We start from the raw sequence: 19,713 nt of genomic DNA on the forward strand, positions 1-19,713 counted from the left end.
TAAATCTGCCTGTGCTGGCCTTTACAAAAAAAAGAAGCCAGCAAGGAAATGTTAGTTGCTGCAAATTCATTTTTTTCTAAACATCACTCTTGCTGCAGCACATCCTAAAGCACAAAATGACCAGAAAAAAATATTTGGGGTTTTCCCCAAAATCCATAAGCACACCTTCAGGTCGAGTATGGATTTTAAGGGAAACACCCCCCCCCCCCAAAAAAAAAAGAAAAAAAAGAAAAGTAAATAGACACACACACCTTAGAAAAGTAATTGATTGAAAAAAAAAACGCAAACACTCTGTCTTTGACAAGTTTATGAACCTAATGAACCTTGTATATATTCACAATCAATCGCGTCATCTAACAATGTACAGACGATTCAGGTCAATCACAATGAAAGACGTTTGCCAACCCACCAAAACAAAAAACACGCTAACCCATCTGCACCCACTGACTACTGCATGCTAATAACAGTTTCTCAAACTCTCATCTGGAAAGTGTGGGGATAGCATGGCTTAATGTAGCCAAATTTGGGCAATGATTTAAGCCACTATGCCTGCCACTTTGTTTAAATGGTTGGTGATTCCAAGTCAGCAAATGAATAGGGCCATTTTAGGTCCCTAAAAGCTAAGCAGCAGGTACCAGGGGAGGAAGGAAGTTGTCATATATAGTAGTTATATAAAAAAAAAATCTAATATATATATATATGATATTTGACTCCCGCTGATCTGGCTAAAAGCTCAAATTTTGGTCAAATATCCAAGCAAGCAAAATTTGGTCTGAATCTGAGTTCTGACTGAACTGGGAGCTCATCCCTATTTATGATTTAGAAGAAAATTGCCCCACTGTCTTTAAAATTATACATACATTGCCCACTTAGCTGCTTAGACTCAGTGGACCACTATTACTGTCTCCATCATTACGAACTTACTGTCATCCCCATCACAGCTATACAGCTAGGGGCATCAGTAAGCATGGGCACCAAGGGTGGGTTCCCGGGTCTCCTCCTTGGTTTCCTGGGTAAGTAATGTCCTCCTGCATGCCCATGGTTTGTGGCTATGCAGTTTCACCTGCATAGCAGTAAAGTGCCCATACAGGCACCAGAAGAGGCAAAAAGTGCCCATACCAACATCAGAAAAAGCACAGTGCAGACCCGAGGGAAAAGCTCTCTAACTTCTTCTAAGTTTTGGCTTAGATTTGAGGCCAGATTTGTGGCATCCTCCAACCATGTTATTCAAAGTAATTGCACATTTTTATATTTTTAATGTTTCAATTTCAGCCCTGCTGCTCTCCACCAAACAGTAATTTTAAACAAATTTGCATTGGTACATGTCCTTCCTGGCAGTACCTAGCTCCTTGTGCCCCTTGTTTGAGAATCACTGGCCTATTAGTTTGAAAATGAATAGAACTGATTTTCAAAATTTGCCTCCCTCCCTATCTTCAGTGGGGTCCATATTTTTAGCCATGTTGGCTGAATGTGCCCACAAATTGAACCCATGCAGATACTCCTATCACTGTTCTTAAAGCAGAGTTCCACACAAAAGCGGAACTTCCACTTTAAGCCCTTCTCCCTAGCTGATGGTGAAACAGAGATTTTGGGGAGGAAGGGGGGAGCAGGTATCCAATTTTGACTGGTACCCACAGCCACTTCCATTCTGGTCACCTTAGGCGATTGGAAGTGGAAGTTCTCTTTCCCCCTCCCTCCAGAAGTCTTCTGGGACACAGGGCAGGTCCTAGAAGACTTCGGGACCAATCACAGAGCGCAGCGGGCACCCGGCTGTGAAGCTGCAAGCTGTCACAGCTGGGTGCCCATAGTAGAGATACGGGTGCTGCCGAGGGAGAAGAAAGGAAGGAAACTGCTGGGGTGAGTGCACCGCTGGACCGTGGGACTGGTAAGCGTGTGTTTATTAAAAGTCAGCAGCTACACTTTTTGTAGCTGCTGACTTTTAATAAACTTACAAATGACTGGAACTCCGCTTTAACTGGACACATGTCACAAACAAAAAAATGTATATGCAGTCAGTGAGCACCAAATACAGTATACGTCCACACCAGCAAAAAAAAACACCCTGGAAGGTGTAATATGTAATATTCTCTTTGTGTACCTACCACACCTTGGATACTGCATCAATTTACCAACAAGATGACATAGAAAAACTAACTACACAGAGTTTACATACCCTAAACAGTATGAATTAGAAGAAAAAATATCAAAAACTGTTTTTGCTGCATGTTTGTATATAGGGAATGTGATCACTTATACAATCACTTTAAGTAGGAACTTCACTCCCCCAGGGTTTTTAATACCTTCTTAATTGTTAAGCAGGGTTATATTTAAAAAGAAAATATTCACATGCCTGAAACATACACATGTGCCTGACAAATCCTGTGCAGCACAGTTGGGTCCTGCTCCGCCATCTTTGCTTCTGATGTCTCCTCTGGATTCAGATAGCCAGCCCCCTGAGGATGCACTACCAGCTCCACTCTATTTCAGACGCTGTACTGTAAATGGAGCTTTTGGAGTAGTGGCTACCTCATTCTCACCTAGATGTGAAGGGAGCTGGGGGGTTAGACGAGAACAGAACTTAAAAAGAAAGGAAAATATAGAAAACAAATAAAATAAAAATAATCACAATTGCAAACTGTGAATAATGTATGTATTAATGATTACAGAGCTGCAATAGTGTGTATTTTATATATGGTTAGAATTCAGCTTTAACCACTTGCCGTCCACGCTATAGCTGAAAGACAGCTACAGTGCAGTTGTCTAGTTCTGGGACGCTGTCACATAACAGTGTCCTGTGACTGCGGCATGCTCTCTGATCGCAGTGTCCAAAGGACACTGCTGATCACATATTGAGGTAAAGAGCCAATCAGTGACGTCAATGCCCATCAGTGCCCATCAGTGGAGCCTATCAGTGCAGCCTCATTATCGCACATCAGTGAAGGAGAAAAATGATCTGTTTGCAAAATTTTATAACAGACTATGAAAAAGGTTTTGTTTTTTTTCACAATTTTCAATTTTAATTGTTTATTTAGCAAAAAATTAAAAACTCAGTAGTGACTAAATACCACCAAAAAAAAGCTCTATTTGTGTGCAAAAAATGATAAAAATTTAGTTTGCGTACAGTGTTTCATGACCGCACAATTGTCATTCAAAATATGACAGCGCTGAAAGCTGAGAATTGGCCTGGGTAGGAAGGGGGTAAAAGTGCCCAGTAGGCAAGGGGTTAAAGTGGAAGTAAACCTCAGTCCTGTATTTGTACCTATAGGTAAGCCTATAATAAGGCTTACCTATAGGTACTGTAAACATCTCCTAAATGTGCACCGTTTAGGAGATATTTGCTAGAAGGCGTCATCGGCACATGTGCTCTTTCAGAATTCTGTGCCGTAAATGGTGGCTCTCCCACACATGCGCTGGAGTGACGTCATCGCGGCTCCGGCTAGTCACACAGCTGGAGTCCCCGAACCCAGAAGGAAGACAGGTGAAGATGGAAGCTACTTCCAGCAATAAGATCGCATCACAGGAATGCTTCGTTTTCAGGTAATTTTCACATAATGTCCTAGTGTCCTATACTAGCACATTATGCCTTTACCTTGCAGGTCTGAAAAAAAAAAAAGCACCCAGCAGTTTACAACTGCTTTAAAGTGGCTCAAAAGTCAAAAGGTTTGTTACCTTAATGCATTTCCTACATTAAGATAAAAAAACCTTCATTAGCTGATTTTTCCTCCCCTCCTTCCTAAATTATTACCTGTCACCTCCCTCAATTCATTTATGTGACATCTGCAGCAGGACTGGTCTCTTTCCCTCTTCTCACAGGGACTCAGGCAGCATCAGGGGCCATTGTCTCCTGCTGCTGTCAATTCAATCCTGTGGGGCAGGTGTAGAGGGCAAGGCCAAGATGTACACAGTTCAGCTAGTGAGCGTGCCTGCATGTGTGCCCCCTTAGCAAACAGATTGCTATGGGGGCATACACAGGGAAGGAGGAGCAGAAAGCATCATCAGGGGACCCCAGAAAAGGAGGTAAGGTTTGCACAAATCTTTGCACAGAGCTAGTAAGTATAAATCTCTTTTTTTATTACAGGTAAAAAACTGGATCCTTTAATATCACTTTAATAAAAGGGTTGAAATAACAATAGAATTGTATAGGTGTCATTGTAAAGCAATATTATGTACGATTTAATGCCATTTTTATTACAGTGTAAATATTGCGTGATTAGAAACATTAAAGTTTGCACAGTACTTTTCCACTATAATGAAGATAAGAGAAAAGGGCAGGTTACCTCAATCTTTTGAACATTCTAAGAGGCTAGCTCTACAGGACACGCTCAAGGATGTCTATGTCATATACTTTTATATGAAACGATCTTTATGATCTCTATTCCCCAACCTGGCCCCCTCAAAGCCTTCTACACCAAGATTAAAAACTATTTGAAGAGATTTGTTAAGTACTTTAGAATATCAGTTTGATAGCTGACTTATTCTTGGTGCCTTAGAGGTAAAATATGAACAATTATTTTTAAAATCCCTTTTGCAACTATTTTTACCATATTTCCCCTGTTTGAAAGCTAATTTTTAGGGCACAGTTGCAGAAATTATTAAATGCTTCCTTAAAGCAAACTTCTACTTGGTATATTTTCTACAACCTCATTCTAAATATTCTAAATGTACTTTACAATTAACCTTGTGGAAATGCATTTTTTTTATATTTGTTATAAGGTTATACAATGGCCTTATTATATTTTTTGTATGGCAAATAAACATAGTGCTGTATGAATCTCAAGAAAGAGCGCTGTAGTGGTGTTCTATTTTCAGGCACAGTCTTGATCATTGAAACCTTGAACAGAACCATCCAATAAAGGATGAATCATTCCTATGACTCATTCACAGTGTGTTTAAATTTCAATTTAACATGATGAGGTCTGTGAGCAGGTTTTTCCTTGTCAAAAGAAGTTTATTGAGTATACAATGTTATAACGATACATAAAGTAAGTTTACAAGGATCTATAAAGTAAGCTCATTGTTTTACAGTAGGGTTTATATAGGTAAATATCATGAAATTTCAAATATTAAACATTGGGTTCACGTAAACCTAAATTAAAGATATATATCATTTCCTTAGTTATTTTTGTAGGTATTTAAATGATTTATACCTACTATACATATTGTTTACAAGTAGAGTATATATAGGTCAAATAAATTCTGATAATGAGCTTTAATCGTAAGGTGGAGAAAAGGAAAGAGAAAGAAGAAAAAGGGTTGAAAGGTAGAGGTATGGTCCACAAGGTTGTCCCGCTCGTCAGTTTATTATTCTTTTTAGTTCTCTTTGAAGCCTTAGAATGGGTGTCTCTGTAAGTCATTTAATCTGTTACCATGGCAACAGGACAGAGTCATTGAAGTTTGACAGGAACTGTTGTTTTATCCAAGGATGCCAAAGGTTTTCAAATTTTGGAATTTGATTTTGATCGATGGCTACCATCTTAGCATGGGACATTGTATTATTCATTCTGTGAATTGTTTCTGCTAGTACCAATGTAGGAGATTTCCATGCCTTGGCCACTGTTTGTTTTGCAGCCGTTATTAGTTGGATCATAAGTTTGAATTGAGAGAGTGTTAACCATTCCGGTTTTAGATTAAGTAAAGTTAAATATGGATCTGGTTGTATTATTTTTTTAAATATTTTAGATGCAATCACGAACACTTCCTTCCAGAAGGTTTGGATTACTGGGCATGTCCACCATATGTGTAATTATGTGCCTATTTCTGGGCATCCTCGAAAACAAAGAGCTGAGGTATTAGGTGAATATTTTGCCACTCTAGCGGGTACAAGGTACCAGCGAGTTAGGACTTTATAATTTGTCTCCAGTGCTAAGATGTTGGGTGAAGATGACTTAGATGTGAGCCATATGTTAGACCAGTCCGTGTCTTCTAAAGTTCGTCCTAGGTCCTCCTCCCACCTCTGAACGTAAGAGGGTCTATTAAGATTTGCTACTCCATATAATTGATTATAAAGTGATGAAATTGTACCTTTAGCAAATGGATCTTTTGTACAGATTGATTCAAAAATGGATAATTGGGATAATGGTGTATCCCCCTTTAGGAATGGTGTATAGAAATTCTTGATTTGGAGATATCTAAATATCTCAGAGTTTGGTAGATCATATTTTTCTCTAAGCGATGGGAATGAAAGGAATGATTTAGATGCTATGAAGTCATTTAGTGTCTGAATTCCTGATGTTGTCCAAGCTTTAAAAGAATTTGGGTAGATCCATGCCGGATAAAAGGCCGGATTTCTGATAAAAGAAAGGAGAGGATTGTGTGGAGATTGTAACTGATATTTGGTTTTTAGTTTATCCCAGAGAGATAAGAAGTGTTTCGTTATGGGATTATGAATTTTAAAGCGGTCTTTAGGATCAAGCCATAATAAATTTGATATTAATAGAGGGTCATTTTCTGAAGCCTCTATAAATACCCATAATGGGATTTCCTGTTTTGCATGGTATTTGGACAGACTGGCCAAATGTGCTGCTCTGTAGTAGTTAGTAAAATTAGGGTATCCCAGGCCTCCTTTATTTTTGGGAAGATGTAGTGTGTGTATAGGTATACGTGGTTTAGAAGAGCCCCATATAAACGAAGTTGCTCTTTTTTGTACTATTCTCAAAAAATAGGAAGGAATTGGAATAGGGAGGACTCTGAATAGATAAAGCAATTTGGGTAGAATAGTCATTTTGATTGCATTAATCTTCCCTATCCAGGATAAAGGAAGTTGTGACCATTGTTTTATTAGATTTGTGATCTGTCTTAATACAGGAGGATAATTGGTTGAGAATAAGTCAGAATGAGATGCTGTTAAATGAATTCCAAGATATGGGATTGATTTTTCTGCCCATGTGAATGGGAGTGCAGCCCTAGCCGGGATCAATTCCATGTTTGTGAGTGAAATATTAAGCACTAGGCATTTCTTAGGATTAATCATAAGGCCGGATAGGGCTGCAAATCCATCAAGAGCTGGTATTAAGTTAGGACCAGAGACCTGTGGTGATGATAGAAAAAGTAATATATCGTCTGCAAATATACATAATTTGTGTGTAATACCTCCTACTTCAATGCCAGTTATAGTTTGGTTTGTTCTGATGTATTGGGCCATGGGTTCGAGTATAAGGGCAAATAATAAGGGAGATAATGGGCAACCCTGTCGGGTACCTCTTTCGATATTAAAGGCTTCAGATTTGTATCCAGCATATTTTATATAGGCTTTGGGTTTATTATATAATGCTTTGATCCATGGTAAAAAGTGGGGTCCAAAACCCCATTTTTGTAATGAATATTGCATATATTGCCAGGATACTGTGTCAAATGCCCTCTTAATATCGAGAGATAGAAAACATAAAGGGATTTTCCGTTTTTTAGCAATATGTGCCAATAACACTGCCCTGCGTATATTATCGCCTGCCTGTCTATTTGGCATGAAGCCTACTTGATCTCTATGTATTAATTTTCCTATAATGCTATTGAGGCGTTTTGCTATTATTTTTGCTAATAATTTATTATCGAGGTTTAACAGAGAGATAGGCCGATAATTCACACAGGAAGTATCATCAGAAAGGGGTTTTGGGATCATACAAACAATTGCCATTAGTGTTTCTTGCCGAAAAGAATGTCCATCTAGAAGTTTGTTAAAAGTTTCAGTGAGAATGGGAGAGAGTATTTCTGAAAATGTTTTATAGTATAAAGCCGAGTAGCCATCTGGGCCTGGTCTTTTGTTAAGTTTTAGGTCTTTTATGGCATTAGCAACTTCATCTATAGTTATAGGCTCATCCAAACTGCTTTTTTAATTCTGGGATAACTCAGGTAAGGTTATTTTTGAGAAGAAGGATTCAGCCTCTGTAGGATTAAATTCATTGTTTGTCTTGTATAAAGTTGCGAGATGTGAGTGAAATTTATGGACTATTTTAACTGGATTACAAGTGTAAACATTTTTTGATAATTTCAAACGTATTGGTTTGAAAGATTTGTTAGTTGAATTTAATGCCCGAGCCAAATATGTACCTGGTTTGTTTGTATTCATGTAGAAATTGTGTTTGGAGCGTTTGAGGGATTTATCAACTGACTCAGTGAGAAATAGATCGTATTTCAATCTAGATTTTTCCAGATGAGATTTTGTACTCTGAGATGGATTATCTTGAAATGATATGTAGGCTGCATTAAAATTGAGTTCTAGTTTTTTTGCTAGATTTTTGCGTTCCCGTTTAAATAGTGCCATTTGTCTTTGTATTGTACCACGCAAGACAGGCTTATGAGCTTCCCACAGTGTTATTGGGGAGATGTCTGTTGTATTATTAATTGATATGTATTCCTTTAAAGCTTGTTCAATGGCCATCTGATGTAGTGGGTGTTTGAGCATTATGTCCGGTAAGTACCACGTTGGGTCATGCGCTTTTGGTATGGCTGAGGCTATAGTAGTGTATACTGCATTATGGTCAGACCACGGAATTATATCTGATGCAATAATTTCTGGTATCATTCCTATTGTTAGAAAAATATGATCTATTCTGGTGAAGGTTTGAGGAGGGTGCGAGAAATAGGTGAATTTCTTTTTCATTGGGTTACTTTCTCTCCACGAATCTACCAGATTGTATTTGGAAAGAAGTTGAGAAAAAGGTAATCTAGAGGTTATTTTGGATGGTGTAAAAGGTGATTTATCTAGAAATGGGAGGAGGACCTGGTTCGAATCCCCACACATTATCACTGTTCCTATTTTGTGTGTATTAATCACTTGTAATATATGTGAGAGGAATGGTGTAGGTTGTTTGTTAGGAGCGTAGTAGGAAATCACCGTGATTGCTGTATCCATTATATAGCCCATGAGTATCAGGTATCTACCTTCTGGGTCTTTAATTTCTGATGATAAGGTGAATGGTGTGGATCGGTGAAATGCAATTAGAGTTCCCCTTTGCTTGGTACAGGCAGAAGCCGTGTAAATTTGTTGATAAAAAGGAGAAATATATTTTGGAGTAGAATCTTTGGTGAAGTGTGTTTCTTGGAGGCATACTATGTGAGCCTTCTTGTTATGGAAAGTACGGAAGGCTTTGGTCCTTTTTTGAGGGACATTTATTCCCTGAACATTCAGGGAAAGTATATTCAGTGGTGCCATGGCAATAGATCAAATAGTTTTGACTTACTTTTTGTTATGCAGAGTTGACTGCGCAGATCAACCTGTGTGGACTGAAGAGATGAATAGATAGAAAAGAAACCAGTGAATTCTGGAGTAAAGAGTAAACAAAAAACATATGAGATTAGATGATACATTGTATAAATTATTTTTTGCAAGTAATCACAATTTACCCGTGAAAGAGAATAAATATCTCTCTCAGGGGAATAAGTGCCTTCGTCACACTCCCACATAATATGGTTGGGAGAATGAGGAGGGCTAATGGGGGTACACGGATCTTCCGCTTACAGGAGAGAAGTGCTATGTCAAAAGACATCAAAATGATGTTTCATTAATTGGAGTGCAGAATATAGTTTTTGTTGAAATTATTTATTCCAGGGTGGTTGTATATGGTTAGTCTTGCCCTAGGCTAAATAATTCAGTTAGAAAGGTACTGTTAATAACTTTGGTATTGATGAAGATAGTTTGAATTATTTTGGGATTTTAACCCTTTTAGAGTAAACAATTACATATTTTATTCATATGTAACTGTTTAGATATGTTAACTCATAAAATTGAGGTTGTATTGCTTCAGATTAGAATAAACAAAAACATAATTCTAGGAACTAGTTAGGTAATAATATATTTGTTTTAAGAAAAGAAAGAAAAAGCTTCCATTACTTCTGGATTATTGAACATGTTTGTCCTAAAAAGTAATAAATCTATTGTTATTACCTGATAATATATAACTGAACAAGAATTTCCTTATTTCACTTATATATTCTAAGGCTATATGAATCAGAAGTAATAAGAAATATAACTGGAATGTAACATGATCCCACACAGTGTGTGACTATCAGAATGCAGTTACATTCAGTTATAAATATAGGTTTTTTATAGAGAACCATCTCTTAGTATAATAAATGAAGAGATATCAGGAATTAGGATGTCAGTCCATTGAATCTTCTTGGTCCATGGATGATGTGGCATAACGGCCTCTTTTGTGAGAATGATGATTCCCATTTTGTTCTGAAATTTTCTGGGTGCTGCCTGAAGGTGAAGATGATGCCATTCTTCTGCGTGCGGGGGTGTTGCTGCTTGTGGGTTCTGTCAGATTTAATTTTAAAAGGGTTTGTTGTAGTTCATCTGCTGATCTGCTTCTGTAAATTGTACCTTGGTAGTTAAATCTGACTGAAAAGGGGAAGCCCCATTGATACATAATGTTGTGGCGTTGCAGTTCCATTAGTTGGGGTTTCATGGATCGTCTTTTAGTAATAGTAAGTTGGGATAGGTCAGCAAAAATTTGATAATTGTGTCCTTGAAAATTAAGTTCCTTTTTTTCTCTTGCAGCAATTAGTATTTGTTCTTTCGTTCTGTAATAATGAAATTTTGTGATTATATCACGTGGGGGTCCATCTTTCTTTTTGGCTGTGAGGGCTCTGTGTACTCTGTCCAGTTCTAAACGTTCAATAGGGATATCTGGCTTTAGTTCTTGTAATAGAGCAGTAATAGTAGATTGCAGGTCTGTCACAGTTTCAGGTATTCCTCTTATGCGCAAGTCTGAACGTCTGGCTCTATTTTCGTAATCTTCGAGCTTAGTTTGAAGTATTAAATTCTCTTTTTTTAAATGTTCCAATTCTGTTATATTTTCTTGGGTTGTAATTTCAATTTCATCCATTTTTATTTCTAAGGCTGCGGTGCGGTTTCCCAGCTCTCTTATTTCTTTGGTTAGGCTTTTTGTTATTTGGTCTGAGGTTTGTTTTAAAGCCTTATGAAGCATCTTTTCAAACTGTAATAATATTACTGGGGATGCTGAGGAGGCTTGTGGAGAAGTTTGTGAGAGGATTTGTTCTGTATCTGACTCAAATGGAGAGTCTTGCTGTGACATTTTCTGTCTGTGAGAGCGCCCTGATGCTGTATCTTGTGAGGTGACTGGAGCTGCTTCAGCTGCAGTGAGTGCCTGTGAGCTCTTTGTGAGGTGATTTTTATTTCTGCCACGGTTTCCTCCCAGTACCATATTTCCTGCCCAAACTTTCACAGTTTGTTCCCTGGGGCAAAAAGGTTCAAATGGATACCTTTTGAGCTTGCAGGCTCCGCTTTGTACTTCTCTTCTCTCCTCAGCGGTGTGGAGCTCTAACAATGCATGCCTGCTCCGCTAGGCTCCGCCTCCTGCCCCCCGTGAGCAGGTTTTTCAACAAAATAGGGTAAGGAGACTAAGACAAACATGCGAAAATGAGTCTAGAATACCACCTACTGGCTGAGAATACGAATGCATAATAAAAAAAAAAATATACAATATTTTATATTTACCTAACAAAACTTTTTTTTATACCTCATCTTTTAGTCCCAGCCATTATAAAGAAAGAAAGAACTTATATACAAAATAAATATACATAAGCGTTAAGAATTTCTACATTGGATTTGCTGTAGCCTGTGCCAAGTTAGTAATGTTTGAAATATGAAAATAATTGCATTATGGATTGCTTGATTAACTAGGAGCAGTGTAACTCAGCTACAACTAAAGTAGAACCATAGGTAAAATAAAATCTGAGATACAGTATATGGTACAGCGTGTTACCAGCATTAGCAGAGCAATCTTAGCTTTTTCAAGTCTCTCCATAACATAGTTGTATTATCTGTTGATCTTGCCAGCAAGTCTGTGATTTTTCAACTTCCTTTTCCATACTGTTTTTTTTTACGCGGGATCAATGCATTTCACCACTAAAGCATATAGAAAAAAACATTTCTATGTTCCCCGTAGCATTTTACCAGAGTGCACTGTGTGTGTGTCACAGTACCACCCCAGGTAGCAAGGATAACTTTCCACACATTTTTGGCAGTGAATTGAAAGTGTTTACTTGCTGCACATTTTCACTGGCAAGGTATACACTCACAGAGCACTTGAAGCACGTGTACTAGTTGACCCTTTTCCAATTTGTAGCAAATTTGCATGGCAAGTCTCTAGCAAAAGCAAAGTTGCCGTGGTGAATCTACAGCAAGAGCTCTGCAAGTCTATAGCATGAACATTCAGCCACAGTGACCCCTGTGGTGGGATGACTATTGCACAACATAACTGAGACATAATTTGCAGCAAATATGTAGTAAGTTTGCAAAGAAAGTTGATCTGGAGTCATGCAATGCGGACTTTGTAACATTTTTAATAAAGTTTAAAAAAATAGAAAAAATTAAACCATACAATCCACTAAAACACATACCACACTCCCCCAAATTGCACTGCAAGTAAAAATTGACAGCTACATGCATGCAAAATAGGAGCATTTAGCATGTGTGAAGTGTAAACAAGACCTAATGGACCAAGCTAATGGAGCAAGTTTAATTTCCTCAATGGACAAAAAAATATTGCTGTGACTGCTTTAAAAGTGTAAGTTGTAGTTAGGCTTTAATTTATTAGTCAATCTAAATCTTTTAGCCTAACACTACCCTCTCCACAAGTTGGGAATTATGCTGTCCAAGGAGATGTGATACTTATATTTGCTTATATGTCCAAGGAGATGTGATACTTATAAATGTAACTACGCTGATCCAAAAGTGCTAGTGCAATATTACCACTAAAACTATGTCTTTACCATGTATACAAACCTTAACACTAAAAACTATAAACTGTAAAGTGCAACGTGTCAATAGGTCAATATATAGAGCAAATTATCAAGTGCAAAATATCAAAACCCCAGAACATAGGTATTTTACAATAATCCCCAAAGTCCACTTCTGTTTATCATATTAATTCAGTGTGCATATTGTGCACCAATTCACATCCGTTCTCTATAAAAAGGACTTTTCACCACTTCGTGTGCCAACACCACCTTCTGAAATGGGCACTCACCAGAACCTAGAAAAAGTTTTGCCTTTGGTTTATATTGGGATAACCACTTCACTTTCCTGGCGTTCCTCCAACTAGGTTGCCACTAGTTACTCATCATATCTCCATGTCAGTCTTGGTATCTCATAAGAAGTAAATATCCATCATTGCGCAACATACTTATATAACATTTTTAACCAATAATATAATATCCAGAATGTGTAAAATGTACACTTAAAATTGAAGTGCCTTTAGACCGGCACTGGGTCTTTCCAGCAGTTTATTTTAGGGTTTAGCTCTTGAAGTAGAATATAAAGTATCGAACCAGGCAGAACTTCAGCAATGCAGGTTTATTAACAGCTGATAACATACAGGTTTATGTTCAAAGTATTACAAAATACAGATCTAATTTATACAGTTTCTTACAAGTAAGCATATTAGATATAAATATTCTTATCCTCTAACCAAATTTAAACAATTGTGAATTGTTCTCACCTTGAACCAGAATGGGTCTTTACTGCCAATTCTTGGGAACCTCTCACCTGATAGGGACCAGCCGATCTGCCGGTGGTCTGGTCCCCTCACAGAGTTCTGGGTTCCAGCTCGACCAAGTTCTTGAGGGAAATTCACCTGAGACCACATTCTGGAACAAGTTAAGAAGTCTTCTCTGACTCGTACGAGGAGACAAGTTATGGACAGATACTTGCCCATTGGTTCTGACCTCTATGACCCCTGCAATAGGGCAGCATACATAGAGTTCAGCCTTATGAGCTCCTATCTGACTTGTCCGAGGGGACAAGTTAGGACAGATACTTGTCCATTGGTTCTGACCTCTATGACCCGTGCAATAGGGCAGCATACATAGAGTTCAGCCTTATGAGCTCCTATCTGACTTGTCTGTCTAACAATTGTAGAGCTTGCATTTATATACCCTTTTACAAGTCTTATCTCAACTATCTGTCTTACATATGATTGGTCACTAAGATCTACGTCAAAGTATCCAACCATAAATCTGACACTTGTTCTACAACCAGATAAACTTAATTATTCCCAAAATTCCTATATGTTCATTAAAGTGATTTATAACTGTTTTTGTCCAATTAAAAACACCTGTATAGAGACAGTCTGGCACCCAGCTGTGTTATCAAACTCTCCTTATCTTGATACTAGCTTCAAGGATTTGCAGATTTATGACTGAGACAATGAACTTTCAATAACCCCACCAGATGTGTTATATGTCTCAATATATGTATGTATTTTAACAGTTTTAATGAGGGCACAAGCAGACCTTTGTTTGACCTTGTCAAACTTAATTTAATGTACTGTACATAACTTTAATTATTTCTAAACCACCTGTTTTCATATCTTTATCTGTCTGATTTATATGCATTTCAGACTTGAGACAATTCTATATTACTTGAATCTATCCTAATGAATTTTCACCCAGTAAACTATCTTAATACATTTTCGAGAACACCTGTGTACAAGTACTTGTCATAAAGCAGAGGTCATTTAAAGTTCAACACTTATAAATGAAGACTTTCTAAATCTATGGAAAACACAGTATACATTATTAAAGATTAATAATTGTTGCTTTACTTATTGAATAATAATATTGATAAAACCACTACTATATAATAATAATAATAATAATAATTAATAAAATATATGCAAATCAATATATATATATATATATATATGAAATACATTGGCTAATATGAGATTCCACAACACTCTGTCGCTTCGTTTCCCGGGATTGGCATGTGTTCCAAGCCTCGATCTGGTATGGGTTTCTGGTATCAGCTTTCCAGCTGACGATCCACTGACTTACTGGGTCATGAGAATAGACCACTGTCCAGAACTTGCCCAGTATACTATTGAGTTGTTGGGCTGCCCTGCATCCAGCATGCTTTCAGAATGGGCATTCAGTGCTGCAGGAGGTTTTGTTACTGATCATAAAACGCGTCTGTCCACAGACTTCGCAGGCCGTTTGACTTTTATAAAAATTAATCAGTCCTGGATTACCAGCTATGAAGCCCCTGATGCCGATGTCACTGATTAAGTATTTTTGAGATGTGGAATCCCTGCAGGACTTCCAGGCTGTCGAGCACTGAGGGCGATCAATCATTTAATTTGGAAGAATGTTTTTGGTATAGGTTTCATGGGCACAATTAACACCCAAAGACCAACATTTCTGCACCTGTTTGACAGGTGCATATCATTGAAATTTATTACAGCAAGGGCAATTCTTGCTTTCATCAAGAGTTATGGTGGGAAGGCACCACCGACATCCAAAGACCAATTTTTCTGCACCCGTTTGACAGGTGCATATCATTGCAATTTTTTACAGCAAGGCCAATTCTTGCTTTCATCAAGATTACCTCTATAGGGTTAAGGTGGGAAGACGACACCGACACTCAAAGACCAATTTTTACGCACCCGTTACTTCTATCCAAAGTCAAAGTGACACCAGAATGTATCCAAAAAATCTCTAATCTTTTTCCCAGTGCACTGCATTGTGGCCTCGTCATACACACTGGCTCCCCAGCTGTTGCTGAGCAAAATAAAGGCAGCTTGCAGGGAAAATGTCATTTTTTGGGCTTTATAAATGCAATTATTGCTGCAGCAGATTCTAGACATAGTACAGATCTGCCACTTTACAGATAGACTAAGGGGCCCCCCAGTCACTATATTGGAATGAATTTTTCATTTGTATGCTTTCACTTTAAAAACAAAAAATCACTGCTCATTTAAAAATTAAGTTTTTCACAAATGTTTTTTTATTGATACATGTCTCCCTGGGCAAGACCCGGACCACTATAACCATTGCATGCCAATTACTTGCATATAAGCCTTTAAAATGGGCACTTTTTATTTTATGACATTCAGGTCCCATTGACTTTAATGGGGTTCGTTATTCGGGTCCGAACTTTAGCGTTGTGTTCGCAAGTTTTGGTGCGAACTGAACAGGGGTCTGTTCGGCCTATTCGTATCACTCATATAGAAAAATGTAGGCATTACTTAGAGCCATTGTACCTTGTAACAAGAGAACTAAAAGCATTTGTTGCTTTGGAACTATGCAAACCAAGGGGTCCACATTTTGTTGGTGGAAGATAGTCTATTTTTGGATGATGCGAACATACATTCCTAAGATCCAGTTAGTAATGGATCTGCAGATTTCCAGTGTCTGGCAATGGTGAGTCTTGCAGCTAATAGGATGTGAGTGGTCACACATTGAAGCTGGAAGGGTAATTGTTTGATTCCTATGTTTAATAGGGCAAGTTCTGGTAATGGAGTTATTGGGGTTTTGATAACTATGCCAATGAGTACAAAGACATCTGTCCAAAATGTCAGTGTTTTGTTACACCCTCAGAGAATGTGCAGGAGGTTGTCTATCTCCCCGCAGTTCCTCCATTAGGTAGGTACTACAGATGGGGCATAGTTGTGCGTTTTGGTTGGGGTAATGTACCATCTGAGATTTATTTTAAATATCAGTTCCCAGAGGTTGGAAGCGCGGGTTGCTTTGTAGCCAGATGCCAAAGGCTATAGACCATTGAGAAGGTCTGAAAGATCTACCAATGTCTCTTTTCCATTTTAGCATTGAGGGTAGTTTAGTGAAAATGTTTTTGGCATCTAAAAGGTTGTAAAATAGTGATATACCTTTAGTATTCATGGATTTGCTGGATAGGTACTTCCAGATTTTTTCGTGCACATAGATCTGTAGCCGTGGGTTACGCATCAGACAGTGAGTTATTTGGATATACTTAAAATAGTCCTTGGGAGGGATAGAGAATTCCTTTCTTAGCTCAGCAAATTATTTAAGTAAATCCTTAATGTATAAATCTGAAAGGTGAGTGATACCCTGATTTTGCCAGTTTTGAGTAGAAAAACCTGGGATTAATCAAAGTATGACAGATAATGATAACGGAATTTTGTAGGGTTTGTGACCTTTGTAGGCCCTAGGAAAGCAGTAATTAATTGCTGCTACCGTGGCATAGATAGTTGGGGAGATTTGCAAATTGCTGGTTTTAAGGTAGGGGTTTGCTTAATAGCCAGACATATAGGTCATGGCCTGGGATTTGGTTAGATTCCATATCTCTCCAAGGACAGACTGCGTTGCTTGTAAACCAGAGTTTGAGTTGCGATATTATGGAGGCATTATAGTAATCTCTGAAGTTAATATATCCTGCTCCCTCTGCTAATCTATGTTTTGTTAGATTAGCCCTGGCGCTCCTGGCTTTGGACTTTTTTTTATACAAATGTACTTAGTATGCTTTGTACAGACTCAAAGTAGGATAAAGGTATCGGAATGGGGAGTGATCTAAAGGTATAGAGAAGCTGCGGTAATTTAAGCATCTTAAAAGCACCTAGCCTGCCTGACCACATAAAGTGGGATTTGGAGATATTTTCAAGCTCCTTAGGTAGGTTGTTAAGGAATGGGATATAATTGGCTCAAAATAAGGAGGATACTTGTTGGGTTAGATTGATTCCTAAGTAAGATATTGAATTTTTGGCCCATATGTATGTATGTTGCTTACTTAGAGAAGACGGTTGTTCGGATGAGATTCCCATGGGGAGTATGAAAGACTTAGTGGCATTACCTTATAATAGGATACTTGGCTAAACGTTTCAAGGGTATTCCTTACCAAGGCCAGGGAAGAGCTGGGATTGGATAAAATAAGAATTACATCATCAGCAAATAAGTTTATCTTATGTTCTTGTGATCCAAGTACTAGGCCTTTGATTTCCTGCATAGATCTAACTTTTTTTCAGCTAGTGGTTCCATCATTAAGATAGGTATCATGGGTAAAAGGGGACACCCTTGTCTCGTTCCATTTGTAATGCTAAAGGTTGTGGATAACAGAGGAGCAATAAACTTGAGCTGAGGGGCACGATTATAGTGCTAATATTGCCAATAGGATGTGGCCCTGAAAAACAGATATCCTCAATGCCTGGTTAAGGTAACCCCAATGGACCCTATCGAATGCATTCTCCGCAACCAAAGATAGAAGCAGAGAAGGCATTCCACGGGATTCATCATGATGGATAATGTTTATCAACCTTACGGGTGGCATCAGAGGTTTGACGAACTTTTGTAAATCCTGATTGATCAGGGTGAATCAGGTTTGGAAGTAGATCAAAAAATCTGTTGGCTATCATCTTAGCATACAATTTAGTGTCATCGTTAAGAAAAGAGATTGGATGAAAGTTTTGGGGTGTAGCAGGTTCTTTCCCTGGCTTCGGCAAGGTAATGACTAAGGCTTTCAATATTTCTTGAGGGAACGAGGCAGAGGAGGCAGCAGCATTGAACATAGGAGTGATGTGGTCAGTAAGCACATCTTTGAACTGTTTGTAATATCCCCCCACAAAACCGTCTGGTTCAGGAGCTTTGTTGTTAGGTAAGGAATCAATGGCTTGCCCTATTTCTAATGATATGAATGTGGCATTGAGGGCAGACAGTTGGGCATCGGTTAGCTTGGGAAGCTGAACAGAATCTAAAAATGCCTGAATAGATGAATCATCTGGTTGAGTTGTGGATTTGTCATCTTTCGGGTTATAAAGATTGTTGTAGAATACACTGAATGCGTTTGTGATAGCTTGTGGGCTGGTTAGTTTTTGTTTAGAAGTAGGGTGATAGCGAAAAGGGATGAGTTTTGGATTGGTGCCCTTTTATTTGATGGGCCAGTAGTTTCCCTGCTTTATTACCACAAGCATACAATTGCATTTTTAAATGCTTTTGGTTTTTCTCAAAATTTTCTAACAGGAGTGAGTGAAATTCAAGCATTTTAAGAATTTTGTATTTGAGTGGGGCTTTGTTTATTGAGGGAATTTGTGGTCTGAATTTAATTTGAGACCTCATCAATGCGCTGCCTACTCTGACTTTTAACCCGAGCCCCCATCTGTATAAAGTGACCTTGCACAAAAGCTTTGTGCACAGCCCATAACGTGTGGGTTTTTTTTACTGAGCCTGTATTACGTGCAAAAAAAGTCTTCCACATTCGTGCGTAACGAGTCTGAGTAGGATTTGGTTTGCAAGATGCAGTTGTTCATTCTCCAAAGACAGGCTGGAGATGTTTTAGGGTTATCCTCTATGGTGATGCAGATTGGGGAATTGTCTGACCAGGAGGTAGGAATAATAGATGCGGATGACACTTTTTGTAAGGTCCACTCATCCAGTAGGAAGAGATCAATGCGAGAGTTGTGGCAGGATGAGAAAAAAATGTAGTCACACTCTTCCGCATGCTGACATCTCCATACATCGTACAAACACACATTAGATAACAATGGATTTAAAGCAGGTTTAGGAAGAGATGTGGAGTCTATGTGGGGGTCCAGGATGATGCTGAAGTCGCCGCATCACACTGCTGCACCTTGTTGGACAGCCAGAACTTTTTTGTGTAATTTGTGGATAAAGCTCAGCTGGTGGACATTGGGTGCATAAACGGATACAATGCTGTATTGGGAGTTCTTGATCCCCACTACTATAAGGTAGCGCCCTTCTGGATCCTTAGTGTATGAGTGCAGTTGAAAGTGAACAGAGTTCTTGATGGCTATCAAGGTACCTTTCTTTTTGTGTGGGGCATTAGCCATAAAAATGTAAGGAAAGTTTCTGTTAGTACAGAGAGGAGGATTAGATGCGCAGAAGTTAGTTTCTTGGGCAGAGATGATATCACATTTGGGTTGTGCTGCTAACTTCCAAAAGGATGATCTCTTGGCCGGGTGATTAAGACCATTAGCATTGATCGAC

General features: G+C 38.4%; 1 protein-coding gene across 2 annotated transcripts in view; it reads left to right on the forward strand.

The window, feature by feature from the left end:
- PRR16 (proline rich 16) overlaps positions 1–19,713 on the forward strand; it is a 482,873-nt gene that overhangs the window by 417,667 nt on the left and 45,493 nt on the right. The gene's annotated exons all lie outside the window — the stretch shown is intronic.

Source organism: Aquarana catesbeiana, linkage group LG01, assembly GCF_042186555.1.
Source record: "Aquarana catesbeiana isolate 2022-GZ linkage group LG01, ASM4218655v1, whole genome shotgun sequence".
NCBI lineage: Eukaryota > Metazoa > Chordata > Amphibia > Anura > Ranidae > Aquarana > Aquarana catesbeiana.